Source organism: Pelobates fuscus, chromosome 12 (genome assembly GCF_036172605.1).
Source record: "Pelobates fuscus isolate aPelFus1 chromosome 12, aPelFus1.pri, whole genome shotgun sequence".
In the NCBI taxonomy this organism is placed as follows: domain Eukaryota; kingdom Metazoa; phylum Chordata; class Amphibia; order Anura; family Pelobatidae; genus Pelobates; species Pelobates fuscus.
The window spans coordinates 79,588,155-79,607,306 of record NC_086328.1 but is presented as its reverse complement, the minus strand read 5'-3'; the positions used below and the strand labels follow the sequence as shown (position 1 = coordinate 79,607,306).

Genomic DNA, 19,152 nt, shown 5'->3' with positions numbered 1-19,152 from the left:
CAGAAGATGAATTGTATCGAGAAAAATATGTAGGCAAAAAGTGATGTTTTAAAAATATTCACAAACTCGGCTTTAGTCACAGCTTCTTTAAATAAGTCAAAATTTTACAATTTAGTAATTATCACACAACAATGTCAACATTAGTGTATCAATCCAAAGAAAAATCTTTAAGCTCCAAATCCTCTCTTGTCTTAAAAATCCTGTGTCTGGTTTCCTTCTGAGGACAGAGTCTGCATTAGATTTCCTTATTCCCAAAGAAAATAGCATAGCGTTGCCAACTTCTCTAAGTGGGTTTTTAATAGTGTATATGGCGTATCCTACTTAAATTCTAGAGTTTCGGGAAGTTTCCTTGACCTCACATTCGTAGTTTTAGTGACTTCTCATGAGAATTTCATTTCTTTGGCTACAGAAGCTTTATTAAAATTGTTTCAAGGCTGATGTTTTAGAAAAGAGTCCAACATAGCTCCTTCCACAGCTTGGAACGTTTAGCCGAAAAGAAAATGCAATTCAGGTTTTGATTTTGAACAATTTAGAGTTGAGTGAGCAAACTTAATTAAACATCTGCTAAGATCCTGTTCACTGCTGTCTCAGAAAATCTGGTGCCTGGTGTCCATGAGGTGTCAGTAAATCGATTATAGGTCCTCATTCCCCTAGTAAAAGAGGATAATTTTTGGATAAGAAGATGATATACTTAGTGAAGAACTTCATATTTTGACCAATAAAGTCATAAATGGAAGGGCATTTAAGCCATCTGATATAACAATTGACACTAAGTTACCATACGTAGGCTAGGAGTCCTAAACAATCATTGGATGTGGTTAAATGTGTCCAACTATTACCTCTGTTAATATACATCTGAGGCTTTTAACTATTTTGCAATCTACAGTCCTCAGACGAACTTTATTAAAAAAAAATAGACAAGGCTATTTTTTCGAATGAGCCGAGGTTCTATTTGTGTGTCGTGTTCTGTAATGCTGCAGCAATGTAATGGGGATGTAGCTCAGTGGTAGAGCGCATGCTTTGCATGTATGAGGCCCCGGGTTCAATCCCCGGCATCTCCAGGTGCAATTAATTTTAATTTAGAAGAGTCGGAATGAGTGACTTTGTTTACATAGTTCCAATGAAGAATTTATTCACCAGAAGATGAATTGTATCGAGAAAAATATGTAGGCAAAAAGTGATGTTTTCAAAATATTCACAAACTCGGCTTTAGTCACAGCTTCTTTAAATAAGTCAAAATTTTACAATTTAGTAATTATCACACAACAATGTCAACATTAGTGTATCAATCCAAAGAAAAATCTTTAAGCTCCAAATCCTCTCTTGTCTTAAAAATCCTGTGTCTGGTTTCCTTCTGAGGACAGAGTCTGCATTAGATTTCCTTATTCCCAAAGAAAATAGCATAGCGTTGCCAACTTCTCTAAGTGGGTTTTTAATAGTGTATATGGCGTATCCTACTTAAATTCTAGAGTTTCAGGAAGTTTCCTTGACCTCACATTTGTAGTTTTAGTGACTTCTCATGAGAATTTCATTTCTTTGGCTACAGAAGCTTTATTAAAATTGTTTCAAGGCTGATGTTTTAGAAAAGAGTCCAACATAGCTCCTTCCACAGCTTGGAACGTTTAGCCGAAAAGAAAATGCAATTCAGGTTTTGATTTTGAACAATTTAGAGTTGAGTGAGCAAACTTAATTAAACATCTGCTAAGATCCTGTTCACTGCTGTCTCAGAAAATCTGGTGCCTGGTGTCCATGAGGTGTCAGTAAATCGATTATAGGTCCTCATTCCCCGAGTAAAAGAGGATAATTTTTGGATAAGAAGATGATATACTTAGTGAAGAACTTCATATTTTGACCAATAAAGTCATAAATGGAAGGGCATTTAAGCCATCTGATATAACAATTGACACTAAGTTACCATACGTAGGCTAGGAGTCCTAAACAATCATTGGATGTGGTTAAATGTGTCCAACTATTACCTCTGTTAATATACATCTGAGGCTTTTAACTATTTTGCAATCTACAGTCCTCAGACGAACTTTATTAAAAAAAATAGACAAGGCTATTTTTTCGAATGAGCCGAGGTTCTATTTGTGTGTCGTGTTCTGTAATGCTGCAGCAATGTAATGGGGATGTAGCTCAGTGGTAGAGCGCATGCTTTGCATGTATGAGGCCCCGGGTTCAATCCCTGGCATCTCCAGGTGCAATTAATTTTAATTTAGAAGAGTCGGCATGAGTGACTTTGTTTACATAGTTCCAATGAAGAATTTATTCACCAGAAGATGAATTGTATCGAGAAAAATATGTAGGCAAAAAGTGATGTTTTCAAAATATTCACAAACTCGGCTTTAGTCACAGCTTCTTTAAATAAGTCAAAATTTTACAATTTAGTAATTATCACACAACAATGTCAACATTAGTGTATCAATCCAAAGAAAAATCTTTAAGCTCCAAATCCTCTCTTGTCTTAAAAATCCTGTGACTGGTTTCCTTCTGAGGACAGAGTCTGCATTAGATTTCCTTATTCCCAAAGAAAATAGCATAGCGTTGCCAACTTCTCTAAGTGGGTTTTTAATAGTGTATATGGCGTATCCTACTTAAATTCTAGAGTTTCGGAAGTTTCCTTGACCTCACATTCGTAGTTTTAGTGACTTCTCATGAGAATTTCATTTTTTTGGCTACAGAAGCTTTATTAAAATTGTTTCAAGGCTGATGTTTTAGAAAAGAGTCCAACATAGCTCCTTCCACAGCTTGGAACGTTTAGCCGAAAAGAAAATGCAATTCAGGTTTTGATTTTGAACAATTTAGAGTTGAGTGAGCAAACTTAATTAAACATCTGCTAAGATCCTGTTCACTGCTGTCTCAGAAAATCTGGTGCCTGGTGTCCATGAGGTGTCAGTAAATCGATTATAGGTCCTCATTCCCCGAGTAAAAGAGGATAATTTTTGGATAAGAAGATGATATACTTAGTGAAGAACTTCATATTTTGACCAATAAAGTCATAAATGGAAGGGCATTTAAGCCATCTGATATAACAATTGACACTAAGTTACCATACGTAGGCTAGGAGTCCTAAACAATCATTGGATGTGGTTAAATGTGTCCAACTATTACCTCTGTTAATATACATCTGAGGCTTTTAACTATTTTGCAATCTACAGTCCTCAGACGAACTTTATTAAAAAAAAATAGACAAGGCTATTTTTTCGAATGAGCCGAGGTTCTATTTGTGTGTCGTGTTCTGTAATGCTGCAGCAATGTAATGGGGATGTAGCTCAGTGGTAGAGCGCATGCTTTGCATGTATGAGGCCCCGGGTTCAATCCCCGGCATTTCCAGGTGCAATTAATTTTATTTTAGAAGAGTTGGCATGAGTGACTTTGTTTACATAGTTCCAATGAAGAATTTATTCACCAGAAGATGAATTGTATCGAGAAAAATATGTAGGCAAAAAGTGATGTTTTCAAAATATTCACAAACTCGGCTTTAGTCACAGCTTCTTTAACCCCTTAAGGACACATGACGTGTGTGACATGTCGTTATTCCCTTTTATTTCAGAAGTTTGGTCCTTAAGGGGTTAAATAAGTCAAAATTTTACAATTTAGTAATTATCACACAACAATGTCAACATTAGTGTATCAATCCAAAGAAAAATCTTTAAGCTCCAAATCCTCTCTTGTCTTAAAAATCCTGTGTCTGGTTTCCTTCTGAGGACAGAGTCTGCATTAGATTTCCTTATTCCCAAAGAAAATAGCATAGCGTTGCCAACTTCTCTAAGTGGGTTTTTAATAGTGTATATGGCGTATCCTACTTAAATTCTAGAGTTTCGGGAAGTTTCCTTGACCTCACATTCGTAGTTTTAGTGACTTCTCATGAGAATTTCATTTCTTTGGCTACAGAAGCTTTATTAAAATTGTTTCAAGGCTGATGTTTTAGAAAAGAGTCCAACATAGCTCCTTCCACAGCTTGGAACGTTTAGCCGAAAAGAAAATGCAATTCAGGTTTTGATTTTGAACAATTTAGAGTTGAGTGAGCAAACTTAATTAAACATCTGCTAAGATCCTGTTCACTGCTGTCTCAGAAAATCTGGTGCCTGGTGTCCATGAGGTGTCAGTAAATCGATTATAGGTCCTCATTCCCCTAGTAAAAGAGGATAATTTTTGGATAAGAAGATGATATACTTAGTGAAGAACTTCATATTTTGACCAATAAAGTCATAAATGGAAGGGCATTTAAGCCATCTGATATAACAATTGACACTAAGTTACCATACGTAGGCTAGGAGTCCTAAACAATCATTGGATGTGGTTAAATGTGTCCAACTATTACCTCTGTTAATATACATCTGAGGCTTTTAACTATTTTGCAAATTACAGTCCTCAGACGAACTTTATTAAAAAAAAATAGACAAGGCTATTTTTTCGAATGAGCCGAGGTTCTATTTGTGTGTCGTGTTCTGTAATGCTGCAGCAATGTAATGGGGATGTAGCTCAGTGGTAGAGCGCATGCTTTGCATGTATGAGGCCCCGGTTTCAATCCCCGGCATTTCCAGGTGCAGTTAATTTTAATTTAGAAGAGTCGGCATGAGTGACTTTGTTTACATAGTTCCAATGAAGAATTTATTCACCAGAAGATGAATTGTATCGAGAAAAATATGTAGGCAAAAAGTGATGTTTTAAAAATATTCACAAACTCGGCTTTAGTCACAGCTTCTTTAAATAAGTCAAAATTTTACAATTTAGTAATTATCACACAACAATGTCAACATTAGTGTATCAATCCAAAGAAAAATCTTTAAGCTCCAAATCCTCTCTTGTCTTAAAAATCCTGTGTCTGGTTTCCTTCTGAGGACAGAGTCTGCATTAGATTTCCTTATTCCCAAAGAAAATAGCATAGCGTTGCCAACTTCTCTAAGTGGGTTTTTAATAGTGTATATGGCGTATCCTACTTAAATTCTAGAGTTTCGGGAAGTTTCCTTGACCTCACATTCGTAGTTTTAGTGACTTCTCATGAGAATTTCATTTCTTTGGCTACAGAAGCTTTATTAAAATTGTTTCAAGGCTGATGTTTTAGAAAAGAGTCCAACATAGCTCCTTCCACAGCTTGGAACGTTTAGCCGAAAAGAAAATGCAATTCAGGTTTTGATTTTGAACAATTTAGAGTTGAGTGAGCAAACTTAATTAAACATCTGCTAAGATCCTGTTCACTGCTGTCTCAGAAAATCTGGTGCCTGGTGTCCATGAGGTGTCAGTAAATCGATTATAGGTCCTCATTCCCCTAGTAAAAGAGGATAATTTTTGGATAAGAAGATGATATACTTAGTGAAGAACTTCATATTTTGACCAATAAAGTCATAAATGGAAGGGCATTTAAGCCATCTGATATAACAATTGACACTAAGTTACCATACGTAGGCTAGGAGTCCTAAACAATCATTGGATGTGGTTAAATGTGTCCAACTATTACCTCTGTTAATATACATCTGAGGCTTTTAACTATTTTGCAATCTACAGTCCTCAGACGAACTTTATTAAAAAAAAATAGACAAGGCTATTTTTTCGAATGAGCCGAGGTTCTATTTGTGTGTCGTGTTCTGTAATGCTGCAGCAATGTAATGGGGATGTAGCTCAGTGGTAGAGCGCATGCTTTGCATGTATGAGGCCCCGGGTTCAATCCCCGGCATTTCCAGGTGCAATTAATTTTAATTTAGAAGAGTCGGCATGAGTGACTTTGTTTACATAGTTCCAATGAAGAATTTATTCACCAGAAGATGAATTGTATCGAGAAAAATATGTAGGCAAAAAGTGATGTTTTAAAAATATTCACAAACTCGGCTTTAGTCACAGCTTCTTTAAATAAGTCAAAATTTTACAATTTAGTAATTATCACACAACAATGTCAACATTAGTGTATCAATCCAAAGAAAAATCTTTAAGCTCCAAATCCTCTCTTGTCTTAAAAATCCTGTGTCTGGTTTCCTTCTGAGGACAGAGTCTGCATTAGATTTCCTTATTCCCAAAGAAAATAGCATAGCGTTGCCAACTTCTCTAAGTGGGTTTTTAATAGTGTATATGGCGTATCCTACTTAAATTCTAGAGTTTCGGGAAGTTTCCTTGACCTCACATTCGTAGTTTTAGTGACTTCTTATGAGAATTTCATTTCTTTGGCTACAGAAGCTTTATTAAAATTGTTTCAAGGCTGATGTTTTAGAAAAGAGTCCAACATAGCTCCTTCCACAGCTTGGAACGTTTAGCCGAAAAGAAAATGCAATTCAGGTTTTGATTTTGAACAATTTAGAGTTGAGTGAGCAAACTTAATTAAACATCTGCTAAGATCCTGTTCACTGCTGTCTCAGAAAATCTGGTGCCTGGTGTCCATGAGGTGTCAGTAAATCGATTATAGGTCCTCATTCCCCTAGTAAAAGAGGATAATTTTTGGATAAGAAGATGATATACTTAGTGAAGAACTTCATATTTTGACCAATAAAGTCATAAATGGAAGGGCATTTAAGCCATCTGATATAACAATTGACACTAAGTTACCATACGTAGGCTAGGAGTCCTAAACAATCATTGGATGTGGTTAAATGTGTCCAACTATTACCTCTGTTAATATACATCTGAGGCTTTTAACTATTTTGCAATCTACAGTCCTCAGACGAACTTTATTAAAAAAAAATAGACAAGGCTATTTTTTCGAATGAGCCGAGGTTCTATTTGTGTGTCGTGTTCTGTAATGCTGCAGCAAGGTAATGGGTATGTAGCTCCATGGTAGAGTGCATGCGTTGCATGTATGAGGCCCCGGGTTCAATCCCCGGCATCTCCAGGTGCAATTAATTTTAATTTAGAAGAGTCGGCATGAGTGACTTTGTTTACATAGTTCCAATGAAGAATTTATTCACCAGAAGATGAATTGTATCGAGAAAAATATGTAGGCAAAAAGTGATGTTTTCAAAATATTCACAAACTCGGCTTTAGTCACAGCTTCTTTAACCCCTTAAGGACACATGACGTGTGTGACATGTCGTTATTCCCTTTTATTTCAGAAGTTTGGTCCTTAAGGGGTTAAATAAGTCAAAATTTTACAATTTAGTAATTATCACACAACAATGTCAACATTAGTGTATCAATCCAAAGAAAAATCTTTAAGCTCCAAATCCTCTCTTGTCTTAAAAATCCTGTGTCTGGTTTCCTTCTGAGGACAGAGTCTGCATTAGATTTCCTTATTCCCAAAGAAAATAGCATAGCGTTGCCAACTTCTCTAAGTGGGTTTTTAATAGTGTATATGGCGTATCCTACTTAAATTCTAGAGTTTCGGGAAGTTTCCTTGACCTCACATTCGTAGTTTTAGTGACTTCTCATGAGAATTTCATTTCTTTGGCTACAGAAGCTTTATTAAAATTGTTTCAAGGCTGATGTTTTAGAAAAGAGTCCAACATAGCTCCTTCCACAGCTTGGAACGTTTAGCCGAAAAGAAAATGCAATTCAGGTTTTGATTTTGAACAATTTAGAGTTGAGTGAGCAAACTTAATTAAACATCTGCTAAGATCCTGTTCACTGCTGTCTCAGAAAATCTGGTGCCTGGTGTCCATGAGGTGTCAGTAAATCGATTATAGGTCCTCATTCCCCGAGTAAAAGAGGATAATTTTTGGATAAGAAGATGATATACTTAGTGAAGAACTTCATATTTTGACCAATAAAGTCATAAATGGAAGGGCATTTAAGCCATCTGATATAACAATTGACACTAAGTTACCATACGTAGGCTAGGAGTCCTAAACAATCATTGGATGTGGTTAAATGTGTCCAACTATTACCTCTGTTAATATACATCTGAGGCTTTTAACTATTTTGCAATCTACAGTCCTCAGACGAACTTTATTAAAAAAAAATAGACAAGGCTATTTTTTCGAATGAGCCGAGGTTCTATTTGTGTGTCGTGTTCTGTAATGCTGCAGCAATGTAATGGGGATGTAGCTCAGTGGTAGAGCGCATGCTTTGCATGTATGAGGCCCCGGGTTCAATCCCCGGCATTTCCAGGTGCAATTAATTTTAATTTAGAAGAGTCGGCATGAGTGACTTTGTTTACATAGTTCCAATGAAGAATTTATTCACCAGAAGATGAATTGTATCGAGAAAAATATGTAGGCAAAAAGTGATGTTTTCAAAATATTCACAAACTCGGCTTTAGTCACAGCTTCTTTAAATAAGTCAAAATGTTACAATTTAGTAATTATCACACAACAATGTCAACATTAGTGTATCAATCCAAAGAAAAATCTTTAAGCTCCAAATCCTCTCTTGTCTTAAAAATCCTGTGTCTGGTTTCCTTCTGAGGACAGAGTCTGCATTAGATTTCCTTATTCCCAAAGAAAATAGCATAGCGTTGCCAACTTCTCTAAGTGGGTTTTTAATAGTGTATATGGCGTATCCTACTTAAATTCTAGAGTTTCGGGAAGTTTCCTTGACCTCACATTCGTAGTTTTAGTGACTTCTCATGAGAATTTCATTTCTTTGGCTACAGAAGCTTTATTAAAATTGTTTCAAGGCTGATGTTTTAGAAAAGAGTCCAACATAGCTCCTTCCACAGCTTGGAACGTTTAGCCGAAAAGAAAATGCAATTCAGGTTTTGATTTTGAACAATTTAGAGTTGAGTGAGCAAACTTAATTAAACATCTGCTAAGATCCTGTTCACTGCTGTCTCAGAAAATCTGGTGCCTGGTGTCCATGAGGTGTCAGTAAATCGATTATAGGTCCTCATTCCCCGAGTAAAAGAGGATAATTTTTGGATAAGAAGATGATATACTTAGTGAAGAACTTCATATTTTGACCAATAAAGTCATAAATGGAAGGGCATTTAAGCCATCTGATATAACAATTGACACTAAGTTACCATACGTAGGCTAGGAGTCCTAAACAATCATTGGATGTGGTTAAATGTGTCCAACTATTACCTCTGTTAATATACATCTGAGGCTTTTAACTATTTTGCAATCTACAGTCCTCAGACGAACTTTATTAAAAAAAAATTGACAAGGCTATTTTTTCGAATGAGCCGAGGTTCTATTTGTGTGTCGTGTTCTGTAATACTGCAGCAATGTAATGGGGATGTAACTCAGTGGTAGAGCGCATGCTTTGCATGTATGAGGCCCCGGGTTCAATCCCCGGCATTTCCAGGTGCAATTAATTTTAATTTAGAAGAGTCGGCATGAGTGACTTTGTTTACATAGTTCCAATGAAGAATTTATTCACCAGAAGATGAATTGTATCGAGAAAAATATGTAGGCAAAAAGTGATGTTTTCAAAATATTCACAAACTCGGCTTTAGTCACAGCTTCTTTAAATAAGTCAAAATTTTACAATTTAGTAATTATCACACAACAATGTCAACATTAGTGTATCAATCCAAAGAAAAATCTTTAAGCTCCAAATCCTCTCTTGTCTTAAAAATCCTGTGTCTGGTTTCCTTCTGAGGACAGAGTCTGCATTAGATTTCCTTATTCCCAAAGAAAATAGCATAGCGTTGCCAACTTCTCTAAGTGGGTTTTTAATAGTGTATATGGCGTATCCTACTTAAATTCTAGAGTTTCGGGAAGTTTCCTTGACCTCACATTCGTAGTTTTAGTGACTTCTCATGAGAATTTCATTTCTTTGGCTACAGAAGCTTTATTAAAATTGTTTCAAGGCTGATGTTTTAGAAAAGAGTCCAACATAGCTCCTTCCACAGCTTGGAACGTTTAGCCGAAAAGAAAATGCAATTCAGGTTTTGATTTTGAACAATTTAGAGTTGAGTGAGCAAACTTAATTAAACATCTGCTAAGATCCTGTTCACTGCTGTCTCAGAAAATCTGGTGCCTGGTGTCCATGAGGTGTCAGTAAATCGATTATAGGTCCTCATTCCCCGAGTAAAAGATAATTTTTGGATAAGAAGATGATATACTTAGTGAAGAACTTCATATTTTGACCAATAAAGTCATAAATGGAAGGGCATTTAAGCCATCTGATATAACAATTGACACTAAGTTACCATACGTAGGCTAGGAGTCCTAAACAATCATTGGATGTGGTTAAATGTGTCCAACTATTACCTCTGTTAATATACATCTGAGGCTTTTAACTATTTTGCAATCTACAGTCCTCAGACAAACTTTATTAAAAAAAAATAGACAAGGCTATTTTTTCGAATGAGCCGAGGTTCTATTTGTGTGTCGTGTTCTGTAATGCTGCAGCAATGTAATGGGGATGTAGCTCAGTGGTAGAGCGCATGCTTTGCATGTATGAGGCCCCGGGTTCAATCCCCGGCATTTCCAGGTGCAATTAATTTTAATTTAGAAGAGTCGGCATGAGTGACTTTGTTTACATAGTTCCAATGAAGAATTTATTCACCAGAAGATGAATTGTATCGAGAAAAATATGTAGGCAAAAAGTGATGTTTTCAAAATATTCACAAACTCGGCTTTAGTCACAGCTTCTTTAACCCCTTAAGGACACATGACGTGTGTGACATGTCGTGATTCACTTTTATTTCAGAAGTTTGGTCCTTAAGGGGTTAAATAAGTCAAAATTTTACAATTTAGTAATTATCACACAACAATGTCAACATTAGTGTATCAATCCAAAGAAAAATCTTTAAGCTCCAAATCCTCTCTTGTCTTAAAAATCCTGTGTCTGGTTTCCTTCTGAGGACAGAGTCTGCATTAGATTTCCTTATTCCCAAAGAAAATAGCATAGCGTTGCCAACTTCTCTAAGTGGGTTTTTAATAGTGTATATGGCGTATCCTACTTAAATTCTAGAGTTTCGGGAAGTTTCCTTGACCTCACATTCGTAGTTTTAGTGACTTCTCATGAGAATTTCATTTCTTTGGCTACAGAAGCTTTATTAAAATTGTTTCAAGGCTGATGTTTTAGAAAAGAGTCCAACATAGCTCCTTCCACAGCTTGGAACGTTTAGCCGAAAAGAAAATGCAATTCAGGTTTTGATTTTGAACAATTTAGAGTTGAGTGAGCAAACTTAATTAAACATCTGCTAAGATCCTGTTCACTGCTGTCTCAGAAAATCTGGTGCCTGGTGTCCATGAGGTGTCAGTAAATCGATTATAGGTCCTCATTCCCCGAGTAAAAGAGGATAATTTTTGGATAAGAAGATGATATACTTAGTGAAGAACTTCATATTTTGACCAATAAAGTCATAAATGGAAGGGCATTTAAGCCATCTGATATAACAATTGACACTAAGTTACCATACGTAGGCTAGGAGTCCTAAACAATCATTGGATGTGGTTAAATGTGTCCAACTATTACCTCTGTTAATATACATCTGAGGCTTTTAACTATTTTGCAATCTACAGTCCTCAGACGAACTTTATTAAAAAAAATAGACAAGGCTATTTTTTCGAATGAGCCGAGGTTCTATTTGTGTGTCGTGTTCTGTAATGCTGCAGCAATGTAATGGGGATGTAGCTCAGTGGTAGAGCGCATGCTTTGCATGTATGAGGCCCCGGGTTCAATCCCCGGCATTTCCAGGTGCAATTAATTTTAATTTAGAAGAGTCGGCATGAGTGACTTTGTTTACATAGTTCCAATGAAGAATTTATTCACCAGAAGATGAATTGTATCGAGAAAAATATGTAGGCAAAAAGTGATGTTTTCAAAATATTCACAAACTCGGCTTTAGTCACAGCTTCTTTAACCCCTTAAGGACACATGACGTGTGTGACATGTCGTGATTCACTTTTATTTCAGAAGTTTGGTCCTTAAGGGGTTAAATAAGTCAAAATTTTACAATTTAGTAATTATCACACAACAATGTCAACATTAGTGTATCAATCCAAAGAAAAATCTTTAAGCTCCAAATCCTCTCTTGTCTTAAAAATCCTGTGTCTGGTTTCCTTCTGAGGACAGAGTCTGCATTAGATTTCCTTATTCCCAAAGAAAATAGCATAGCGTTGCCAACTTCTCTAAGTGGGTTTTTAATAGTGTATATGGCGTATCCTACTTAAATTCTAGAGTTTCGGGAAGTTTCCTTGACCTCACATTCGTAGTTTTAGTGACTTCTCATGAGAATTTCATTTCTTTGGCTACAGAAGCTTTATTAAAATTGTTTCAAGGCTGATGTTTTAGAAAAGAGTCCAACATAGCTCCTTCCACAGCTTGGAACGTTTAGCCGAAAAGAAAATGCAATTCAGGTTTTGATTTTGAACAATTTAGAGTTGAGTGAGCAAACTTAATTAAACATCTGCTAAGATCCTGTTCACTGCTGTCTCAGAAAATCTGGTGCCTGGTGTCCATGAGGTGTCAGTAAATCGATTATAGGTCCTCATTCCCCTAGTAAAAGAGGATAATTTTTGGATAAGAAGATGATATACTTAGTGAAGAACTTCATATTTTGACCAATAAAGTCATAAATGGAAGGGCATTTAAGCCATCTGATATAACAATTGACACTAAGTTACCATACGTAGGCTAGGAGTCCTAAACAATCATTGGATGTGGTTAAATGTGTCCAACTATTACCTCTGTTAATATACATCTGAGGCTTTTAACTATTTTGCAATCTACAGTCCTCAGACGAACTTTATTAAAAAAAAATAGACAAGGCTATTTTTTCGAATGAGCCGAGGTTCTATTTGTGTGTCGTGTTCTGTAATGCTGCAGCAATGTAATGGGGATGTAGCTCAGTGGTAGAGCGCATGCTTTGCATGTATGAGGCCCTGGGTTCAATCCCCGGTATTTCCAGGTGCAATTAATTTTAATTTAGAAGAGTCGGCATGAGTGACTTTGTTTACATAGTTCCAATGAAGAATTTATTCACCAGAAGATGAATTGTATCGAGAAAAATATGTAGGCAAAAAGTGATGTTTCAAAAATATTCACAAACTCGGCTTTAGTCACAGCTTCTTTAAATAAGTCAAAATTTTACAATTTAGTAATTATCACACAACAATGTCAACATTAGTGTATCAATCCAAAGAAAAATCTTTAAGCTCCAAATCCTCTCTTGTCTTAAAAATCCTGTGTCTGGTTTCCTTCTGAGGACAGAGTCTGCATTAGATTTCCTTATTCCCAAAGAAAATAGCATAGCGTTGCCAACTTCTCTAAGTGGGTTTTTAATAGTGTATATGGCGTATCCTACTTAAATTCTAGAGTTTCGGGAAGTTTCCTTGACCTCACATTCGTAGTTTTAGTGACTTCTCATGAGAATTTCATTTCTTTGGCTACAGAAGCTTTATTAAAATTGTTTCAAGGCTGATGTTTTAGAAAAGAGTCCAACATAGCTCCTTCCACAGCTTGGAACGTTTAGCCGAAAAGAAAATGCAATTCAGGTTTTGATTTTGAACAATTTAGAGTTGAGTGAGCAAACTTAATTAAACATCTGCTAAGATCCTGTTCACTGCTGTCTCAGAAAATCTGGTGCCTGGTGTCCATGAGGTGTCAGTAAATCGATTATAGGTCCTCATTCCCCGAGTAAAAGAGGATAATTTTTGGATAAGAAGATGATATACTTAGTGAAGAACTTCATATTTTGACCAATAAAGTCATAAATGGAAGGGCATTTAAGCCATCTGATATAACAATTGACACTAAGTTACCATACGTAGGCTAGGAGTCCTAAACAATCATTGGATGTGGTTAAATGTGTCCAACTATTACCTCTGTTAATATACATCTGAGGCTTTTAACTATTTTGCAATCTACAGTCCTCAGACGAACTTTATTAAAAAAAAATAGACAAGGCTATTTTTTCGAATGAGCCGAGGTTCTATTTGTGTGTCGTGTTCTGTAATGCTGCAGCAATGTAATGGGGATGTAGCTCAGTGGTAGAGCGCATGCTTTGCATGTATGAGGCCCCGGGTTCAATCCCCGGCATTTCCAGGTGCAATTAATTTTAATTTAGAAGAGTCGGCATGAGTGACTTTGTTTACATAGTTCCAATGAAGAATTTATTCACCAGAAGATGAATTGTATCGAGAAAAATATGTAGGCAAAAAGTGATGTTTTCAAAATATTCACAAACTCGGCTTTAGTCACAGCTTCTTTAACCCCTTAAGGACACATGACGTGTGTGACATGTCGTGATTCACTTTTATTTCAGAAGTTTGGTCCTTAAGGGGTTAAATAAGTCAAAATTTTACAATTTAGTAATTATCACACAACAATGTCAACATTAGTGTATCAATCCAAAGAAAAATCTTTAAGCTCCAAATCCTCTCTTGTCTTAAAAATCCTGTGTCTGGTTTCCTTCTGAGGACAGAGTCTGCATTAGATTTCCTTATTCCCAAAGAAAATAGCATAGCGTTGCCAACTTCTCTAAGTGGGTTTTTAATAGTGTATATGGCGTATCCTACTTAAATTCTAGAGTTTCGGGAAGTTTCCTTGACCTCACATTCGTAGTTTTAGTGACTTCTCATGAGAATTTCATTTCTTTGGCTACAGAAGCTTTATTAAAATTGTTTCAAGGCTGATGTTTTAGAAAAGAGTCCAACATAGCTCCTTCCACAGCTTGGAACGTTTAGCCGAAAAGAAAATGCAATTCAGGTTTTGATTTTGAACAATTTAGAGTTGAGTGAGCAAACTTAATTAAACATCTGCTAAGATCCTGTTCACTGCTGTCTCAGAAAATCTGGTGCCTGGTGTCCATGAGGTGTCAGTAAATCGATTATAGGTCCTCATTCCCCTAGTAAAAGAGGATAATTTTTGGATAAGAAGATGATATACTTAGTGAAGAACTTCATATTTTGACCAATAAAGTCATAAATGGAAGGGCATTTAAGCCATCTGATATAACAATTGACACTAAGTTACCATACGTAGGCTAGGAGTCCTAAACAATCATTGGATGTGGTTAAATGTGTCCAACTATTACCTCTGTTAATATACATCTGAGGCTTTTAACTATTTTGCAATCTACAGTCCTCAGACGAACTTTATTAAAAAAAAATAGACAAGGCTATTTTTTCGAATGAGCCGAGGTTCTATTTGTGTGTCGTGTTCTGTAATGCTGCAGCAATGTAATGGGGATGTAGCTCAGTGGTAGAGCGCATGCTTTGCATGTATGAGGCCCTGGGTTCAATCCCCGGTATTTCCAGGTGCAATTAATTTTAATTTAGAAGAGTCGGCATGAGTGACTTTGTTTACATAGTTCCAATGAAGAATTTATTCACCAGAAGATGAATTGTATCGAGAAAAATATGTAGGCAAAAAGTGATGTTTCAAAAATATTCACAAACTCGGCTTTAGTCACAGCTTCTTTAAATAAGTCAAAATTTTACAATTTAGTAATTATCACACAACAATGTCAACATTAGTGTATCAATCCAAAGAAAAATCTTTAAGCTCCAAATCCTCTCTTGTCTTAAAAATCCTGTGTCTGGTTTCCTTCTGAGGACAGAGTCTGCATTAGATTTCCTTATTCCCAAAGAAAATAGCATAGCGTTGCCAACTTCTCTAAGTGGGTTTTTAATAGTGTATATGGCGTATCCTACTTAAATTCTAGAGTTTCGGGAAGTTTCCTTGACCTCACATTCGTAGTTTTAGTGACTTCTCATGAGAATTTCATTTCTTTGGCTACAGAAGCTTTATTAAAATTGTTTCAAGGCTGATGTTTTAGAAAAGAGTCCAACATAGCTCCTTCCACAGCTTGGAACGTTTAGCCGAAAAGAAAATGCAATTCAGGTTTTGATTTTGAACAATTTAGAGTTGAGTGAGCAAACTTAATTAAACATCTGCTAAGATCCTGTTCACTGCTGTCTCAGAAAATCTGGTGCCTGGTGTCCATGAGGTGTCAGTAAATCGATTATAGGTCCTCATTCCCCGAGTAAAAGAGGATAATTTTTGGATAAGAAGATGATATACTTAGTGAAGAACTTCATATTTTGACCAATAAAGTCATAAATGGAAGGGCATTTAAGCCATCTGATATAACAATTGACACTAAGTTACCATACGTAGGCTAGGAGTCCTAAACAATCATTGGATGTGGTTAAATGTGTCCAACTATTACCTCTGTTAATATACATCTGAGGCTTTTAACTATTTTGCAATCTACAGTCCTCAGACGAACTTTATTAAAAAAAAATAGACAAGGCTATTTTTTCGAATGAGCCGAGGTTCTATTTGTGTGTCGTGTTCTGTAATGCTGCAGCAATGTAATGGGGATGTAGCTCAGTGGTAGAGCGCATGCTTTGCATGTATGAGGCCCCGGGTTCAATCCCCGGCATTTCCAGGTGCAATTAATTTTAATTTAGAAGAGTCGGCATGAGTGACTTTGTTTACATAGTTCCAATGAAGAATTTATTCACCAGAAGATGAATTGTATCGAGAAAAATATGTAGGCAAAAAGTGATGTTTTAAAAATATTCACAAACTCGGCTTTAGTCACAGCTTCTTTAAATAAGTCAAAATTTTACAATTTAGTAATTATCACACAACAATGTCAACATTAGTGTATCAATCCAAAGAAAAATCTTTAAGCTCCAAATCCTCTCTTGTCTTAAAAATCCTGTGTCTGGTTTCCTTCTGAGGACAGAGTCTGCATTAGATTTCCTTATTCCCAAAGAAAATAGCATAGCGTTGCCAACTTCTCTAAGTGGGTTTTTAATAGTGTATATGGCGTATCCTACTTAAATTCTAGAGTTTCGGGAAGTTTCCTTGACCTCACATTCGTAGTTTTAGTGACTTCTTATGAGAATTTCATTTCTTTGGCTACAGAAGCTTTATTAAAATTGTTTCAAGGCTGATGTTTTAGAAAAGAGTCCAACATAGCTCCTTCCACAGCTTGGAACGTTTAGCCGAAAAGAAAATGCAATTCAGGTTTTGATTTTGAACAATTTAGAGTTGAGTGAGCAAACTTAATTAAACATCTGCTAAGATCCTGTTCACTGCTGTCTCAGAAAATCTGGTGCCTGGTGTCCATGAGGTGTCAGTAAATCGATTATAGGTCCTCATTCCCCTAGTAAAAGAGGATAATTTTTGGATAAGAAGATGATATACTTAGTGAAGAACTTCATATTTTGACCAATAAAGTCATAAATGGAAGGGCATTTAAGCCATCTGATATAACAATTGACACTAAGTTACCATACGTAGGCTAGGAGTCCTAAACAATCATTGGATGTGGTTAAATGTGTCCAACTATTACCTCTGTTAATATACATCTGAGGCTTTTAACTATTTTGCAATCTACAGTCCTCAGACGAACTTTATTAAAAAAAAATAGACAAGGCTATTTTTTCGAATGAGCCGAGGTTCTATTTGTGTGTCGTGTTCTGTAATGCTGCAGCAAGGTAATGGGTATGTAGCTCCATGGTAGAGTGCATGCTTTGCATGTATGAGGCCCCGGGTTCAATCCCCGGCATCTCCAGGTGCAATTAATTTTAATTTAGAAGAGTCGGCATGAGTGACTTTGTTTACATAGTTCCAATGAAGAATTTATTCACCAGAAGATGAATTGTATCGAGAAAAATATGTAGGCAAAAAGTGATGTTTTCAAAATATTCACAAACTCGGCTTTAGTCACAGCTTCTTTAACCCCTTAAGGACACATGACGTGTGTGACATGTCGTGATTCACTTTTATTTCAGAAGTTTGGTCCTTAAGGGGTTAAATAAGTCAAAATTTTACAATTTAGTAATTATCACACAACAATGTCAACATTAGTGTATCAATCCAAAGAAAAATCTTTAAGCTCCAAATCCTCTCTTGTCTTAAAAATCCTGTGTCTGGTTTCCTTCTGAGGACAGAGTCTGCATTAGATTTCCTTATTCCCAAAGAAAATAGCATAGCGTTGCCAACTTCTCTAAGTGGGTTTTTAATAGTGTATATGGCGTATCCTACTTAAATTCTAGAGTTTCGGGAAGTTTCCTTGACCTCACATTCGTAGTTTTAGTGACTTCTCATGAGAATTTCATTTCTTTGGCTACAGAAGCTTTATTAAAATTGTTTCAAGGCTGATGTTTTAGAAAAGAGTCCAACATAGCTCCTTCCACAGCTTGGAACGTTTAGCCGAAAAGAAAATGCAATTCAGGTTTTGATTTTGAACAATTTAGAGTTGAGTGAGCAAACTTAATTAAACATCTGCTAAGATCCTGTTCACTGCTGTCTCAGAAAATCTGGTGCCTGGTGTCCATGAGGTGTCAGTAAATCGATTATAGGTCCTCATTCCCCGAGTAAAAGAGGATAATTTTTGGATAAGAAGATGATATACTTAGTGAAGAACTTCATATTTTGACCAATAAAGTCATAAATGGAAGGGCATTTAAGCCATCTGATATAACAATTGACACTAAGTTACCATACGTAGGCTAGGAGTCCTAAACAATCATTGGATGTGGTTAAATGTGTCCAACTATTACCTCTGTTAATAAACATCTGAGGCTTTTAACTATTTTGCAATCTACAGTCCTCAGACGAACTTTATTAAAAAAAATAGACAAGGCTATTTTTTCGAATGAGCCGAGGTTCTATTTGTGTGTCGTGTTCTGTAATGCTGCAGCAATGTAATGGGGATGTAGCTCAGTGGTAGAGCGCATGCTTTGCATGTATGAGGCCCTGGGTTCAATCCCCGGCATTTCCAGGTGCAATTAATTTTAATTTAGAAGAGTCGGCATGAGTGACTTTGTTTACATAGTTCCAATGAAGAATTTATTCACCAGAAGATGAATTGTATCGAGAAAAATATGTAGGCAAAAAGTGATGTTTTAAAAATATTCACAAACTCGGCTTTAGTCACAGCTTCTTTAAATAAGTCAAAATTTTACAATTTAGTAATTATCACACAACAATGTCAACATTAGTGTATCAATCCAAAGAAAAATCTTTAAGCTCCAAATCCTCTCTTGTCTTAAAAATCCTGTGTCTGGTTTCCTTCTGAGGACAGAGTCTGCATTAGATTTCCTTATTCCCAAAGAAAATAGCATAGCGTTGCCAACTTCTCTAAGTGGGTTTTTAATAGTGTATATGGCGTATCCTACTTAAATTCTAGAGTTTCGGGAAGTTTCCTTGACCTCACATTCGTAGTTTTAGTGACTTCTCATGAGAATTTAATTTCTTTGGCTACAGAAGCTTTATTAAAATTGTTTCAAGGCTGATGTTTTAGAAAAGAGTCCAACATAGCTCCTTCCACAGCTTGGAACGTTTAGCCGAAAAGAAAATGCAATTCAG

At 36.1% G+C, this 19,152-nt stretch overlaps 12 non-coding genes across 12 annotated transcripts; all 12 read left to right on the top strand.

Annotated features, from left to right (window-relative positions):
* The first annotated feature begins 989 nt into the window (after positions 1-989).
* TRNAA-UGC (transfer RNA alanine (anticodon UGC)) lies at positions 990-1,061 on the top strand. Its single transcript has one exon. It is a non-coding gene; the product is annotated as a tRNA-Ala (tRNA).
* A 1,064-nt stretch (positions 1,062-2,125) lies between these two features.
* TRNAA-UGC (transfer RNA alanine (anticodon UGC)) lies at positions 2,126-2,197 on the top strand. The gene has a single exon. It is a non-coding gene; the product is annotated as a tRNA-Ala (tRNA).
* Positions 2,198-3,261: 1,064 nt separating this feature from the next.
* TRNAA-UGC (transfer RNA alanine (anticodon UGC)) lies at positions 3,262-3,333 on the top strand. Its single transcript has one exon. It is a non-coding gene; the product is annotated as a tRNA-Ala (tRNA).
* A 2,278-nt stretch (positions 3,334-5,611) lies between these two features.
* TRNAA-UGC (transfer RNA alanine (anticodon UGC)) lies at positions 5,612-5,683 on the top strand. Its single transcript has one exon. It is a non-coding gene; the product is annotated as a tRNA-Ala (tRNA).
* A 2,278-nt stretch (positions 5,684-7,961) lies between these two features.
* TRNAA-UGC (transfer RNA alanine (anticodon UGC)) lies at positions 7,962-8,033 on the top strand. The gene has a single exon. It is a non-coding gene; the product is annotated as a tRNA-Ala (tRNA).
* A 2,199-nt stretch (positions 8,034-10,232) lies between these two features.
* On the top strand, positions 10,233-10,304 carry TRNAA-UGC (transfer RNA alanine (anticodon UGC)). The gene has a single exon. It is a non-coding gene; the product is annotated as a tRNA-Ala (tRNA).
* Positions 10,305-11,444: 1,140 nt separating this feature from the next.
* TRNAA-UGC (transfer RNA alanine (anticodon UGC)) lies at positions 11,445-11,516 on the top strand. Its single transcript has one exon. It is a non-coding gene; the product is annotated as a tRNA-Ala (tRNA).
* Positions 11,517-12,657: 1,141 nt separating this feature from the next.
* On the top strand, positions 12,658-12,729 carry TRNAA-UGC (transfer RNA alanine (anticodon UGC)). Its single transcript has one exon. It is a non-coding gene; the product is annotated as a tRNA-Ala (tRNA).
* Positions 12,730-13,794: 1,065 nt separating this feature from the next.
* Positions 13,795-13,866, top strand: TRNAA-UGC (transfer RNA alanine (anticodon UGC)). Its single transcript has one exon. It is a non-coding gene; the product is annotated as a tRNA-Ala (tRNA).
* A 1,141-nt stretch (positions 13,867-15,007) lies between these two features.
* On the top strand, positions 15,008-15,079 carry TRNAA-UGC (transfer RNA alanine (anticodon UGC)). Its single transcript has one exon. It is a non-coding gene; the product is annotated as a tRNA-Ala (tRNA).
* Positions 15,080-16,144: 1,065 nt separating this feature from the next.
* Positions 16,145-16,216, top strand: TRNAA-UGC (transfer RNA alanine (anticodon UGC)). Its single transcript has one exon. It is a non-coding gene; the product is annotated as a tRNA-Ala (tRNA).
* Positions 16,217-18,493: 2,277 nt separating this feature from the next.
* Positions 18,494-18,565, top strand: TRNAA-UGC (transfer RNA alanine (anticodon UGC)). Its single transcript has one exon. It is a non-coding gene; the product is annotated as a tRNA-Ala (tRNA).
* The last annotated feature ends 587 nt before the right edge of the window (positions 18,566-19,152 follow it).